The sequence below is a fragment of the Cupressus sempervirens genome, chromosome 9 (assembly GCF_028749045.1).
Source record: "Cupressus sempervirens isolate cs-2001-9-10 chromosome 9, ASM2874904v1, whole genome shotgun sequence".
Classification (NCBI taxonomy): Eukaryota; Viridiplantae; Streptophyta; class Pinopsida; order Cupressales; family Cupressaceae; genus Cupressus; species Cupressus sempervirens.
The window spans coordinates 510,599,505-510,616,096 of record NC_143126.1 but is presented as its reverse complement, the minus strand read 5'-3'; the positions used below and the strand labels follow the sequence as shown (position 1 = coordinate 510,616,096).

At 33.6% G+C, this 16,592-nt stretch overlaps 1 pseudogene; it reads left to right on the top strand.

Moving 5' to 3' along the window:
* The window catches only part of LOC149539592 (ubiquitin-activating enzyme E1 2-like), a 37,165-nt pseudogene extending 22,992 nt beyond the window's left edge, over positions 1 to 14,173 (top strand).
* The last annotated feature ends 2,419 nt before the right edge of the window (positions 14,174 to 16,592 follow it).

The following is a 16,592-nucleotide window of genomic DNA, read 5'->3' as shown; positions in this document are numbered from 1 at the left end:
CAGTATGCATGTTAAATACTCTGTATACGTAGGGGTTGAAAATTCGTAGAAAACCTCATCCATTAATTTTGCAAATTAGATATTAAAGTCAGAGAGGGTTTGAGTTTTAAAAAGAAAATTTAGAATTTAGAAATTTGAATGGTTAATCGAATTTCTCCTATCAAGCTAGGATTGCAAACATTTATTAAAAAAATATATATATAAATAAAAAAATTTAAATTTATTAGTTAGGAAGTTAATTGTTGAATTTGATTTTATAAATTTTAATAAATTAAAAATAAATAATAATAATAATAATAAAATATAATGGGGGGAGGTGGGACCACCACCCCCCACCTCCCATTCTCCTTCGTGGTCGCTTGCAGCTTTTCCAAGGCTGTGGCAGCAATTAATACTACTACCGGCGGTGACAGTAAGACCTACCATCGCAAGCCAAGCCGTGTGGGCCTTTAGAAACACATGCTTTTTAAAAATATATATATATAAAATTTTGAATTATGTTATGATTTAATTTATAATAAAATTTAGTTATTAATAATTTTTTAAAATAGCTTTTTTTTTTTTTTTTTGGTCAGTAAAAATAGGTTGTTTATTATTAATTATTATAAATTAATAAATATTTTTATTAATAATTAATTAAAACATAGTTATTTTTATATATTAAGTATTAATTAATTTAACATAATATGATTTAATATAATTTAATTAATTTAGTTAATAATGAAGGCTATTGATAAGGTTGTGGAATTTTGACTTTAATACAATTGTAAATTATATTAGTTTAAATCAATGCAATTATTTTAATAATTTAAAAATATATATATAACTATCCCCTAATTATTTTTATAAAATTGATTTAAAATATAATAGGGTGGGGGGGTAATTCAATAAATGAATAGGATAACTTGTAGGGTAAACTAAGGATCTTACATACTTGAAACATACATTAAACTAGGAACTTAAATTGTACTATATAACTCAACTACATGTTTTCTAATCAAACTAAATTATGGAACCTATTATGTTTTCTATGTGTTGTTTATGTTTGGGGTTTGCGGTTGACTAGAGTGTTGACTAGTTTAAGATGTTTACCAGAGGCTTGGGAGTTATGTGAATGTGATGCTATGTTTTGATCTCGATCTTTTTAACCCAACTATGGTAATGTGATGGTATGCTCTATGATATGTTTGTATTTATTATTTGTTATTGCTTTCTAGTGATCTTGTGTGACACTGAGGTGAATGTATGACTTACTTGACTTAACCATTTATGAGTCCTCGGTTAGTTATATTTGAATTGCTTTCCAGTCACTTTGATAGGACTAAAGTGTTTGTTTTCTTGTTCTTGGTGATGTCATGTTGTGACATGTTGGACTTAACCATTTTGAGTCATTGATCAGTATTATTGGGATACTTTTTGGTTGCTCATTGAGAACTAATGGGTATTGTGATTTATCTTGGATGCTTTCCAGTTGCTCGTAGAGAATTGATGTGATTATTATGATTATCTTTTGATGCTTTCCAATCACTTGTATAGGACTAAGGTGATTTTTAAATGATTATTTATTTGTGCTTTTATGAGCCTAGGGTAGGTAATCCATATGTAGTGTTGGGAAGTGGCTTGCAATGGGGGTCGAGGCCCTAAGTGGTTCCTAGGGTAACTCATTGTAAGTTGTTTAATAAGTGAAAACATTACACTAAATGGGGATAAAATGAACCTAATAAGAGTAGTTGTATGGTCTCACCCATGCCTCGAGTGCTAGTACAAACTAAGATGGGAGTAGAGATAATGCTTGGTTGCAACCTTGCATTCCGTAGTATGCCTTGTCAGTGCAAGAGAATACTAGTGGCTACATAGGGATCACTTGGGACCCGAGGGTCCTAAGAGACTGCCAGGGTAACTCTAGCATATTCGTGTGATGACACTTACCCACTTACATAGTAGGTTTCCTATGTGTCTTGTGTGCCTTTGGGAATTAGACGTCGACCTATCTTAGAACCTTTGAGTTAGATTTCTTTTAGGATTTCCTGGACTTAGAGAGTACTTTTGATATGTGGTTTGATATCCTATTTGGGACTTGAGACTATCTCCTTAGCGCGGTGGGAGTGGGCCATTTAGGTTCTATGCAGTCAGGTGGTAGTGCTTTTTACTCTTACCATTGAGGTTCATCCAAGTCACTATGGCTAGAGCTTCCTTGTCTGCATTTACTTTCATTCTATCTGCGTATTATTATGGATGGTTATATTTCATGATGGTTGTTATATCTTTTATGATAGATGGATGTATCATGTATGGTGGATGGTTTCATTTATTTTTATTGTATTTTGTATCATGGATCCAAGGAGTATGATGTGTTTTTATTTCTACATATGTATATGCTTTTAGCCTTTCATACCCTGTGACATGTATAGTGGATGATTGAGCATTATGAATTTCATTTGCCAAGAGGAATTTAGAACAAATGTATATTATTTAAATGGACATTGGACTTTACAATTATTCTTTCATATGGATATGGTATTTGATGGACCTAGTATTAATTAAATTTAAATGTAATTCAACATCATGGGATCCTTAAGGAATGTAACCTGTTACGTATGCATTTAGTTGATTGTATGTTATTTCTTCCGCTACTATGTGTTTGATGTGTATGTTATTCTTCTTGTTCAAAAAAAAAAAAAAATGTTTGACAAACTTAGTAAAACTTTAGGTTATTTCTTTTGGACCCCTTGGCGGGGTGTTGCATACACTATATTGTATAAGGAGGTTCTAGAAGATGGCATGATATTTATAGTGAGAAGGCATGGTGAGAGTGGCTTGAGATGTTACATGGATATTATAGTGGGTTCTTCACTCTTTTTCTATTCTTTATTATGTGTCTCTTTCTTTTCTGAGTTATGCTAATAGGAGATTTGGTCCATGTAACATATTAAGTTAGTTCTGCATAAGATTTGAGATGCTTGATATAGTGTTGAGTTTCCATTTCCCATTATCACATGGGGTCCATAAGCTCTTCAATTATGAAGTTAATGAAATTCAATCCATCACTAGATTCATAGGGACACAGATTCACTTTATGGATTGAACTTCTTATGAATGTCTTGTTGAACTAGATTATGAAGAGTATTTTTTTATCAGTCAAACTAATCTAGGTGATAGCATGACAACCTTTGGTTTTAAATGGGTATAATATTTAATGTTTCAAGTCTTGCATCTTATTAGCATGTGATGCAATCAGTTTTCAAAATCTTGTATAGATGTTGAGAAATATATTACCTTAGCATTGTAGAGGTGTTGATATAATCACAAGCATGTAAAGTGCACATCCAAGGGTCCATGTATGGGTTAAGTGAGCAAGGAGAAATTTATTGGTGCATGATACTTTTGGGACTTTGAGGCTCTACATTAATATGGGATTTCCAAAGTGTTGACAAAGAGAGTTTGTAGGCCTGAGGATTTGCTAATGACAAAATCTCTATGAGTGAAAGATAGAGACTCGATAGGATCAATAGGGGTGTAGGATCCTAATGAGCTATCATATACCCAATATAGTACTTTGGGGTAGCACATAGCCAAGGGGTGTAATCAGTAATCCTTAAGGCTATAGTTAGATTAAGGGAGATCAGTGTTTGATCAAGGGTTTAGAATAGTGTGTGATCAGTCCAAGGTGTGGACATGGGGTGAGGACATAATGTCTCAAGGTGAGTGTGTGATCAAAATTTGTGGTTGTGATCAGAAGTAGGACTATGAGATGTGATCAACAAACATGACGTCTAATTAGGGTTAGGAGTTTGAATGCTTGAGTGGATTAGAGTTTGGTCCTTAAAGTTTGTGGGCTTGGTGACTCCTTGTCATTGAGATAAGAGGCTTACTCTTGGATATATTCTAAATAAAGGATAATAAAATATACCAAAACCATTGATTCATGATAGTGATGTTGGAAATCTGATTGAAAAGCTCATTTTTGAAGATCAAAGAGGGAGATTGTTGCAAAGGAGGAAGATTGTTGTAAATAGAATGTTTTCAATCATTGTTTTGTCATTGATGTCAAACCTTCTATTTGTAGGGATGATATTTGCTTATAAGATCCAAGTACTATCACTTAGTTGATTGATGAAGAGGATTTGATCAACAAGATGTAACAAGAGCACCTAAGGGAAAGGTTGAGTAATAATATTGTAATGAAGTGCAAGGATTAGTTAAGACAATGGTTAAATGATGTATTGATAATATACTCAAAGATACAGAGGTTGGTCACACTTAGAAACATTGGAGGAAGAAGTTGTAACAAGGTTGACTACAAAGCTTAAACTAAGATCGTTAGTGGGTGCTGAGAAAATTCTCAGTAGGAGCCGAGTAAAAGAAAATTCTAGTGTGTGCCAAGTGAAGATCAAGTGTTGAGCATCAAAAAATTCTTAGTTGGTGCCGAGTGATATTCAGGTGCCAAGCATCAAGAAAAACACAGTTGATGCTGAGTAACACAGTATGTGTCGAGCACTAGTATTTCAATAGTATTGAGCTGCTACATTATTTCAAGTGATGAAGATTCGCCAAATCTGAGCCAACATAGTGGTTACATTGAATTTTGTGAACAAGTTGGAAGATAACGATGATAAGCTGGTGGCACGAAATCTTATGTAAACCATTTTTGGGTGAATTCTAAAGGATTATTCAACAAGTTTCTATAGGAAACAAAATATGGATTAGATGCAATGAATCCTACTTAATCCATGCAAATTGAAATCAAAGAATGAAAGAATCGAGCGGGAAAAAAAACTCCAAGACGTCTATTTAAGGAGTCATAGACCAAGAAGCAAAGAGCTACTGATACTATTGCTACTGAAGAACCAAATATGTGAAGTAGTTAGAAGGGTGTCAAGGAGGAGACATCTAGGAGAAGGAAGAGCACAGAGGCTCTACTTCTCTAAGTGGTCATGAAGAGATGATTGCACTGGTACATTGAGCATGGAGACTCAAGGGGACTAAGCTTGAAAGGAGGGCAAGCTATTAGAGTTGCAGAGATTGAAGGCCAGGCAAGGGTATGAGTTGAGAAGTGATCTGAGATCTACAAGTTAAGTTGTATGTTGTAGTCAGGTCAAATATTTTCTAATACTCTCTAGAAATTGTATTAGATCTAAAAATTCTATGGACTTAGGTTGGTTTAATAGCCATTTGTAAATCCTTTAATAGGGTGGCATTCCAAGTGAATGTTCTAAAGTCCTCTAACCAAGCCCACTTCTAACAAGGTGGTTAAATCCTCTAACACGATCACATTTGACAGTGTGTTGTAAGCCTTTAACAAATTAGGCCTTTCACAGAGCATCACTTCGAAAGAGTGAAAATTAAGTAGCATGTTACTGGTGGTTTTTCCCAAATTGGGTTTCCACATAAATCATTGTGTTATGTGTTGATTTATTATGTGTTATGCTTGCATGTTGATTTACAGTAACTTGTTGATTAATAAAGTTAAAGCTTGGATGAATGAATGGTTGATGAAAAGTTTGAATAGGACATTTGGACCTTGAATAATTGATTCACCCCCCCTCCCTCAATTATTCTAAAGAAATCTTAAAAATTGGTATCAGAGTCATCTACTGATTTAGTTTCAAGGTACTAGAAGTAGGAAGATCAAGATGTCCAAGAGAGAAGTTCTCAAGCTCAACAAAGACAACTTTGTTGCATGGAAAAGTTTGATGAAATTGTGTCTTGGATCAATAGGTGACTATGCACAAACCTCAATTGGAATAGAACATGTAAATCCAGTAGGACCCCTTACTGCAGATGATTTGAACAAAAAGAAAGAGCATAATCAAGAAATGTTAGAGATTGCCTCTGCACTTAATTATGCAAAATATGATGACATCAAAGATTGTGACACTACATTCAAGATGTGGAAAGCCTTATCGAACATCTATGGAGGAGATTAGAATGTCAAGAGAGCAAAGAGAGAAAGCCTAAGAGGAAAGTTAGATGACATGAAAATGGAGGAAGGTAAAAATGTTGCTCAGTACGCTGCAAGAATGAAAGAAGTGGTAAGTGCAATAAGAATAAGAAATTGTCATCAGCAAATACTTAAGAACTCTGCTCCCTATCTATGCTATTAGAGTTTCAACCATCCAAGAGCTAAGGTGTGTACAAGGAAACACACTAACCTTTGAAGGAATAGTGGGAAGACTTACTGCATTTGAATTGTCAAATTTTGATAACTACAAACCTAAGAACCTTGAATATTCTTTCAAGGCCAAGATGACAATAAAAGACACTAAGGAGGAGACATCAAGCAAGAAGAGAAGAAAAGGAAAATATGCATCTAGTGATAGTAGTGTAAATGAGGAAGATGTGGAATAGTTAGAAGCACTACTGGCTAGGAGATTCCATAGAGGCAAAGGTAAATTCAAAGGTAAGCTCCTTATCATATGTTTCAATTGAAATGAAGTAGGTCATATTGCTGCAAGATGTACACAGAAGAAGAACTACAAAGAAGGAAACAAGTACAGGAACAAGAGGGAAGATGATAGCAAAGACTACAAGGAGAAAGGAGAGAGATGTTACATTGTTGAAGAAGATTCTGATGAGAATGATGATGAAGTAGTCTATGTAGCCATGAAGGATGAATCAGATAATGATGAGGATGAAGCAACAGCATTGGTTACTTGTGTAAATAAGAATGACAAGTGGATCATAGACAATGGATGCTCACATCATATGACAGGAGATAAAAGTAAGTTCATTACCTTTACTTAATATGATGGAAATAGTGTTAGATTTGGTAATGATGCTCTATGTCAAATCAAAGGAAAAGGTTCCATTAAGCTCACAGAGAAAATTTCATGTGATAATGCATAATATGTTGAAGGATTGAACCACAACTTGTTGAGTGTATCACAGTTAGGCAATGTAGGTTGCAAAGTTTAATTTGGAAACAAAACTGCTAAGATCTATGACACTGATGGAAATTTGATAGGAAAAGGTGAAAAAACTTGGAGTAATCTATTTTACCTAGATGTGGAAGATGCAACATGTCTTGTTGTTAGATTTGATGATGTATGGTTGTGGCATAAAATGTTGTGTCATGTTAATTTTGATAATCTGATTAGCATCAGCAAGAAAAAGAAAGTCAGAGGGCTACCCAAGTTGAAGAAACCTGAAAACATAATGTGCAAACAATGTCAACTAGGGAAGATTACTAAGTCTAGTTTCAAAGGCAAAACATACACTTCCAAAGAAGTACTAGAGTTAGTCCATACAGAATTATGTGGTCCAATAGAAGTACAAAGCTACCTAGGAGATAGATACATAATGTTATTTGTAGATGACTATTCCAAGATGATGACTGCTATATTTTTAAAGCAAAAATCTGATGCATTTTAAATGTTTAAGTGGTATTTGGCCAGAGTTGAGAAGGAAATAGGAAAGAACCTAAAATGCCTAAGATTAGACAGAGGAGGTGAGTTCACATCAAAAGAGTTTGAAATATTCTATAATGACAAAGGTATCAAAAGGAAAACATCAACACCAAAAACTCCAACACATAATGGTATTGCTGAAAGGAGGAATAGATCAGTGATTGACTATGCTAGAACCATGATGATGGAGAAAAATGTTGCACTAAAGTATTGGAGAGAAGCTATAAGTATTGTAGTCTACACACTGAATAGAGTTCAAGTCAAAAAAGGTACAAATGCAACACCTTTTGAATTGTGGTATGGTCATTCACCTAATGTTAAACATTTTAAAGTATTTGTAAATGCTATATTCTTAAAGATACTAGAAATGAAAAGTTTGATGCAAAAAGTGATGATGGCATATTCCTTGGATAGTCCACTAGAAGCAAAGCATACAGGTGTTTGAATACTAACACTAACAAAATTGTGGAGAGTGCAAATGTAAATTTTGATGAGCATGTAGAAGTTCAAGTTGATGAGTCCAAGAAAACAGAGGATTATAGATCCTTTGTATATTTCTATGAAGGAATTACTATAGAAGACAATGCTGCAAACCAAGTTGGGAATCAGCAACAAACTTTAGTATCTGCTGAGTCTCAGCCTGTGAATGTCGAGCTGCATTCAGAAGCCGAGTTGCTGAATGTAAAAAATGCACATTCTGATTCTGAAAATAGTATACAAGAAAGGAATGATGAAATGTCAAATAAAGAAGAAAAAAATGACTCTGAAGTTGAAGGATCAAACATAGAAAGAAGGACAGAACCCAGATTAGCCAAGTATGTGAGAAGACATCACCTTGCAGATCAAATCATTGGTGACAAGGATGCTAGACCAATGACAAGGAATAGACTGAGGAATGAATCATGTCCGTTGAGAAATGTTGAACCTAAAATAGTGAAAGATGCACTACAAGATGATAACTGGTATAAAGCCATGGAAGAGGAGATAGATCAAATTGAGAAGAATAAAACATGGTCACTAGTTCTTAGACCAGCTGATAAGAATGTGATTAGTACCAAATGGGTGTTTAGAAACAAACTTGATGAGAATGGTGAGATAACAAGAAACAATGCCAGACTAGTTTGGAAAGGCTATGCACAAGAAGAAGGACTGGATTATGGGAAAATATTTGCCCATGTTGCAAGAATGGAAGGAGTAAGAACATTACTTGCATATGTTGCATATAAAGGTTTTAAAGTGTACCAAATGGATGTGAAGTTTGCTTTTCTAAATAGTATACTTGAAGAGGAAGTCTACATAGAACAACCAAAGGGATTTATAGATGAGAAGAACAAGGACATGGTCTGCAAACTACACAAGGCACTTTATGGATTGAAGCAAGCACCTAGAGCATGGTATGAGAGATTGCACAAATATCTTATGAAGATAGGATTTGAGAGAACAGATGACAACAACAACTTGTACATCAAAGCTGAAGAAGATAAAGACATTTTGATATCAGAAATCTTTGTTGATGATATAATATTTGGAGGAAAAGATGTTCTTTGCAAAGATTTTTCTGATCAAACAAAACATGAATTTGAGATGTCAATGTTTGGAGAAATCAAATTCTTTGTTGGATTACAAGTACATCAATTGAAGCATGGAATATTTGTGACCCAATCTAAATATATCAAGGAAGTACTCAAAACATTTGGGTTAGAAGACTCAAAACTAGTCAGCACTCCCATGGCAATTGGGCATAAGCTATCCAAGAATGATGAGTCTGAAGAAGTGAATCAAACATTGTATAGATCAATGATTGAAAAGCTACAATATGTTGTACATAGTAGACTAGACATTGCATTAGCTATTAGAATAGTGGCAAGATTTTTTGCAAATCTAAGAGAAAATCACTTAATGACAGTAAAAGAATATTGAGGTACCTGAAAGGGACTGATGACTTTGGTTTGTGCTACAAGAGGAGTGAAAATTTTGAACTGAGAGCCTATACTGATGTTGGGGAGGTAACATTGATGATAGAAAAAGCACCAGTGGAGGAGCACTTTTCTTGGAAAAGAGGTTAATTACATGGACCAGTAAAAAGCAAAGTTGCACCTCACAATCCACTACTGAAGCTGAATATGTGGCAGCTGCTATAAATTACACCAATATTATATGGATCAAACATTTGTTGCAAGGTATGAAGGAAGAGGTAACTGAGCCTATGATACTTTATTGTAATAATACAAGTGCAATTAACATATCAAAAAATCTAGTAATGCATGCTAAAACCAAGCATATTGCAATCAAGTATCACTATGTAAGAGAGTTGGTGGAAGACAAACAAGTGAAGATGGAATATGTTAGCTCAAAGGAATAGATTGTTGATATCTTCACAAAAGCACTACCTAAAGATACTTTTGAGTATCTTAGAAGTAAGTTAGGGGTGATACCCCTAGCAAAGGCTACCTAAAGCCAAAGCAAGAATTCCCTGCATCAAATGAGTTGATTATTGAAGATTTTACACATTGATGCAGAGGATGCTTACTTTAGGATTCATGCCTAAAGTAGTAGATGTGTTGAAGATCCAAATCAGTCACAAGCAATGTGACAAAGGGAGAAATTGAATGAACCTGCAAAAGCTACACTTGCATACTAAAATGTTAATATGTCTTTGGCATTGTTGTCAAAGAGGGAGAAATAGCATAAAACTGATCAACAAGAGAATTTGTGAGATATTGATCAAATGAAGATAGAGGGAGATTTTGATCAGAACAGTAGAAGATGAGAAATACAGAGGGAGATAGACAAAGAACAAGGAAGTAGTGGCAAAGAGAGAGAAGCAAAAATAAAGAAATCAGAATAGTAGAAGAAAATGTGAAGTTACAATTTACTTTTTGGCATTTGACTTACTGTTCTAACCTAGTAAGCTTGTGGTTGAATAGTCTAGTTTGATGGTTGATCAGTTTGGTTTGCCATCAATGCCAAAGAGGAAGATCGTTGGAAATCTGATTAAAAAGTTGATCGTTGAAGATCAAAGAGGGAGATTGTTGCAAAGGAGGAAGATTGTTGTTAAAAGAATGTTTTCAATCATTATTTTGTCATTAATGTCAAACTTGCTATTTTTAGGGATGATATTTGCTTATAAGATCCAAGTACTATCACTTAGTTGATTGATGAAGAGGATTTGATCAACAAGATATAACAAGAGCACCTAAGGGAAAGGTTGAGTTATCATGTTGTAATGAAGTGCAAGGATCAGTTAAGACAATGGTTAAATGATGTATTGATCACATACTCAAAGATACAGAGGTTGGCCACACTTAGAAACATTGGAGGAAGAAGTTGTAACAAGGTTGACTGCAAAGCTTAAACTAAGATCATTAGTGGGTGCTGAGCAAATTAGTTGAAGCCAAGCAAATTCTCAATAGGAGCCGAGTAAAAAAAAATTCTAGTGTGCGCCAAGTGATTTTCACATGTCAAGTGAAGATCAGGTGTTGAGCATTAGAAAATTCTTAGTTGGTGCCAAGTGATCTTCAGGTGCCGAGCATCAGGAAAAACACAGTTGATGTCGAGTAACACAATATGTGTCGAGCCCCAATATTTCAATAGTGTCGAGCTACTACATTATTTCAAGTGATGAAGGTTCTCCAAATCTAAGCCAACATAGTGGTTACATTGAATTTTATGAATGAGTTGGAAGATAAGGATTATGAGCTGGTGGCATAGAATCCTATGTAAACTGCTTTTGGGTGAATTCTAAAGGATTATTCAAGAAGTTTCTAGAGGAAACAAAATATGGGGTAGATGAAATCAATCCTACCTGATCCATGCAAATTAAAATCAAAGAATAGAAGAATCAAGTGAGAAGAAGAACTCCAAGACTTATATTTAAGGATTCATAGACCAAGAAGCAAAGAGCTGCTAATACTATTGTTGCTAAAGAGCCAAATTTGTGAAGTAGTTAGACAGGTGTCAAGGAGGAGACATCTAGGAGAAGGAAGAGCACAAAGGCTCTACTTCTATAAGTGGTCATGAACAGATGATTGCACTGGTACATTGAGCATGGAGACTTTGCAAGGAGACTAAGCTTGAAAGGAGGGCAAGCTATTAGAGTTGTAGAGATTGAAGACCAAGCAAGTGTATGAGTTGAGAAGTGATCTAAGATCTCCAAGTTAAGTTGTATGTTGTAGTCAGGTCAAAGAATTTCAAATACTCTCTAGCAATTGTATTAGATCTGAAAATCCTATGGACTTAGGTTGGTTTAATAACCATTTGTAAATCCTTTAATAGGGTGGCATTCCAAGTGAATGTTCTAAAGTCCTCTAACCAAGCCCACTTCTAATAGGGTGATTAAATCTTCTAACAAGGTCACATTTGACAGTGTGTTGTAAGCCTTTAATAGGGTAGGCCTTTCATAGGACATCACTTCAGAAGAGTGAAAATTGAGTAGCATGTTACTGGTGGTGTTTCCCAAATTGGGTTTCCACGTAAATCAATGTGTTATGTGTTGATTTCTTATGTGTTATGCTTGCATGTTGATTTATAGTAACTTTCTGATTAGTAAAATTTAATCTTGGATGAATGAATGGTTGAATGGGCTCACTACACTTAGTGAAAAGTTCAAATAGGACATTTAGACCTTGAATAACTGATTCACCCCCCTCCCCCCCTCAGTTATTCTAAAGAAATTCTAACAAGTGATATGTTAAATCATTAAGAGATTAAGTGATTAATAAGCAATGTTATCAAGACATGCAAAAATAGTACAAATGTAACCAAACTAGTGAAATGATTAATATAGGTTAAAGACATTGATCAATGAGTGTTGAGGAGATCAAATGATGTATTAAATGATTTAAAATATAGAGACCAACAATGTTTTCATTAAAAAGAGAAGATCATTATTCCATGGATAATAAACATTAAATAGATCATAAAAGATACATGTTGAAACTAAGAGTTGATAAAATAATATTATGGAAACTAAGCCACTGTGAGCAACTTTGCAAGTTATATGATGAAGAATTATCAAAGGCTATGGGAATTAGTTCCACAACTAAAAGTGGATACACTAGTCATATGAATTCACATCTTAATATAGCCATTTGAGAGATGTGAATTCAAATGATTGTAAATACCTAACATTTAAATTAATATATGTATTCACATTTATAGAGTTTTTCTTCTCTCAAATGTAAGAAGATATATAGAGACTAAGGACATATGCATGTTATTGAAGTAACTGAAGGCCGGGGGACATTAGTTCCTTAGCATTACTAGGAAAACCAAACAAAAATATTGTCCTGGCCCTTAATATCTAAAGTAACACTTTGGTTCTCTTGTTTTTTCCCAACATTCTATTGAATCATGGTGAGCTTAAAAATTCAAACTTGGCGAAGTTTCAAATAGGCACAAACATATTGCATTTGTTTTGTAATATAAATCATGTTTTGTGTGTTCATTTTATGAATATAAAATAAATGAATGCTTGAGCATTAATCAATTAGTGTTTTTAAAGAGCAAAAAGTGCTTTGCTCTCTTATTGTATTTCTTTTGTAGTATAAATCTTGATAAGTATAGTGATTGGCCCTTTTTTTTTAAATCTTTTAGGGTAGTTGTCTTTGCAGACATTAGCCTTGGGAAAGCTATTTAGTATAATGAGTTATGTCATAACCATAACCCACCAATTTCATTTACCAAATTAGAAAACAAAGGGTTGTTTGGAAGCATCTTCTATGACTTTGGACCTAAATTTATTGTATTTGATGTTGATGGGGAGGAACCACAAACTGGTATTGTAGCTTCTATTTCTAATGATAAGCCAGATGTGGTTTCATGTGTTGGTGATGAGAGGTTAGAGTTTTAGGATGGCGACCTAATTTTTTTTACTGAAGTAGAAGGTGTGTCAGAATTAAATAATGGAAAGCTAAGAAAGATAAAAAGTGCATGTCCATATTCTATTTTTCTGGATGAAGAGGAACCACAAACATGTTAAACTTTAAGCCACTAGGAGAGGCACTAAAATATCTTTGGGACTTTATTTTAAGTTATTTTTCCAAATTTTATTGTCCTCTACTACTACATTTGGCTTTCCAAGTGCTTGATAAATTTGTAAATGAATTTGGGCATTTTCCATATGTTTCTTTTGAAGAAGATGCAGGTATTTTTGTTGAGATATTGAAGACTGCTAATGAAGTATCTTCTATTAATGAGAAGGTGGATGCTATTGATAAAAATGTTTTGAAGCATTTTGCTAGTGGTTCATGAGCACTATTGAATCCAATGGCATCTATGTTTGGTGGAATTGTTAGATAGGAGGTTTCCAAAGCATGTTCTATAAAGTTTCACCCACTTTTTTAGGTGTTTATTCTAAACTATAAAATTTTGATCAGCATAAATCTAGTTAGTAATAGATTTTGATCTTGTAAATTAAATAGATAATTATTTTCTCACATGTTACCTGAATTGGCTTGTAGCTATTCTATTTTGATTCATTGGAATCCCTTCTAGTTGACCCACTTTGTGCCAAGGATGTAGCACCTCTAAATTGTCATTATGATGCCCAAATATATGTATTTGGAAGAGATATGCAGAGAAATATAGAGGATGCTAAAGTGTTTGTGGTTGGTGCAGGAGCCATTGGGTGTGAGCTTCTAAAAAACTTAGCCGACATGGCGATCTCCTATGGCAAAGGAGGAAAGTTGACAATAACAAATGATGATATTATTGAGAAGAGTAATCTTAGTAGGCGATTTCTCCTTAGGGATTGGAACATTGGCTAGGGAAAATCAATAGTGGCAACATTTGAAAAAAGGGCAATTAATTGAACTACAAAATGCATAATAGAGATCTCCATAAGTAAAAAATAGACAATGCAGTGTGCTAAAGACTTACTATGTTTAGCGAATTCTACAATAGAATGAACATGTCTAAGGGTGACGCTACTAGGCCTCCTTCAATGAAAAGATGGGATTGAACCTTCTTAAACTTTTTAATCCTATGACAACATATTGGGGTTACTCCTTATTCTCCTTCTTGTAGTTCTCCAATAATGCACATATGTAACGCCCTGCTTGAGAACCCAAAAGAAATAAACCCTATATGTTACAAAGTTTACTAAACTTTTTTTTAAAGTTTAAACAACATCAAAGTAACAATAATGCGAAAGAAATATATACATACACACCAAGAACATGTAATCAATTACAAATATAGTTTCAATTCTTCAAGGGTTCCTTCATGTTGAATCACATTTTAAAAAGTTATATTAATAAGTTTAAGTCTCAATTACAATGTCCATAATCATAAAATGAATAAAGACATACATAGTCATATAAGCAAATGCATAAGTACAACTAATAATATGAAAGCACATTTAATGAATAACACCCATTGCACATGTCACAGGGCATGTGAAAATAGATACAAGTACATCAATATACAATACAATATCTCATAGGATCTCAAAACACATGATACAAAGATACATCAAATGAATAGAAGTCTTCAAGATAAGAGGAAGAATCATAATGGTACCACTGTATCAAGGAGCATCCAACATCTATCAATATGAGAGGGAGCCAAATGGTAAGAATATACTACCTCTCGACTACGTGGTCACCTAATTAGGCTCCCACTCCCACCGTACAAGAGAGATAATGTATGATCCATACATATATAATCAATTTATAAAATAATCCTAGGCAAGGAATTCTAATAGCCAAAATTACCTCAAGAGTAACACAAACTACTCAAGAAGAAGAGATAATCAAAATCGAAAGGACACTCATTCCACTACTAACATCTCATACCAAGTCAACATACAAATACCAAAATCAAAAATATGCAACCACCTCAAAATCAATGTCAAGCATCACAAGCACAATGGTCAAAAAATAACAACTATCATCAATAAAAATAAACTACGAATCGCTAACTCCAACAATAAAAACACCACCAATGAATAACTAATCATTCATCAATAAAATTCAATTGTTAACAATAAGTGACATCCAATCAATGAGTAACAACTCATAATAAATATAGCATCAAAAGTAATATCCAACAAGTATATCACAAGAGGAAAATATTTAAAAAATCATGAAGAAGACTCGGGCTACATAGTATGGAGTGTCATCACATGAGCTAACTCTAAGGTTACCCTAGCAATCTCTCAAGACCCCAGCCCCCTAGTGACTTTATGTGAAACCAGAATACTCTCTCATAATGATGAGAAAACTAGTCATACCTCTCAAGGTATCATCTCCATTTCATCCTTAATCTTTACAAACTCAAGGCATGAATGAGGAAAAATCTCTAACTTATTTTTTTAATGTATCTCAAGGAAAAGGGTTAGGCAAGATATTTTAATTACTACGTTATCACTTATTACACAACTTACAATGAGTTACTCTGGTAGCCACTTTGGGCCCCAGCCCCCACTGCAAGCCAGTCCCATAGACATGCACCTAGACTAACTTTTCAAAAATCACAAACCACAATAGTGTCCCATACCATAAGAGTAATATTGATCGAATTTGGTTCCTTAACGGACAACCCAAAAAATAACATTAGTTCTCGAAACCCAAGTTCTCATAAATGCCCAATAGTATAAAGCTCATAAAACATAAATCTCAATTTAATTCATAAAGCTCATCATGACATCTAGTCAAATAATCATGAAAGAAATCTCAAAAACACCTCTAGTTCACATCCTAACTTGGCCAACAAAACAACCCACAAAGAAAATATATTAAGAAAATAAACATCACAAGACTATAAATAGAATATTAAAAAATACATAAAATTCAGCCACATGATTTAATTCCACCAATTTCTCTTGTTTAGTTTGGGTCATAAGGATGTGTTTAGAAATAAAGTAAGCATATACATGTTAATATAAATTGTTATGCTAATATATTTATTCAAAATAATAAGTATTTAAATATCCAATCTTTTTGTGCATATAAAATATCACGAAATATTATAATGTTATTATTTTAAATAATTTTAAATCATAAATGATTTAATTAATAACATAAATGTATATTATTAGATTATATACTAATGTCAATTTCATTTCTAAAATATTAATTTGACTTCTATTTAAATTATGTATTAATATTTACTTTTCCTTTAATTTATAATGCAACTAGAAATAAAATTATAAATTTAATTTAATTATTTATAATTTCTCTCATA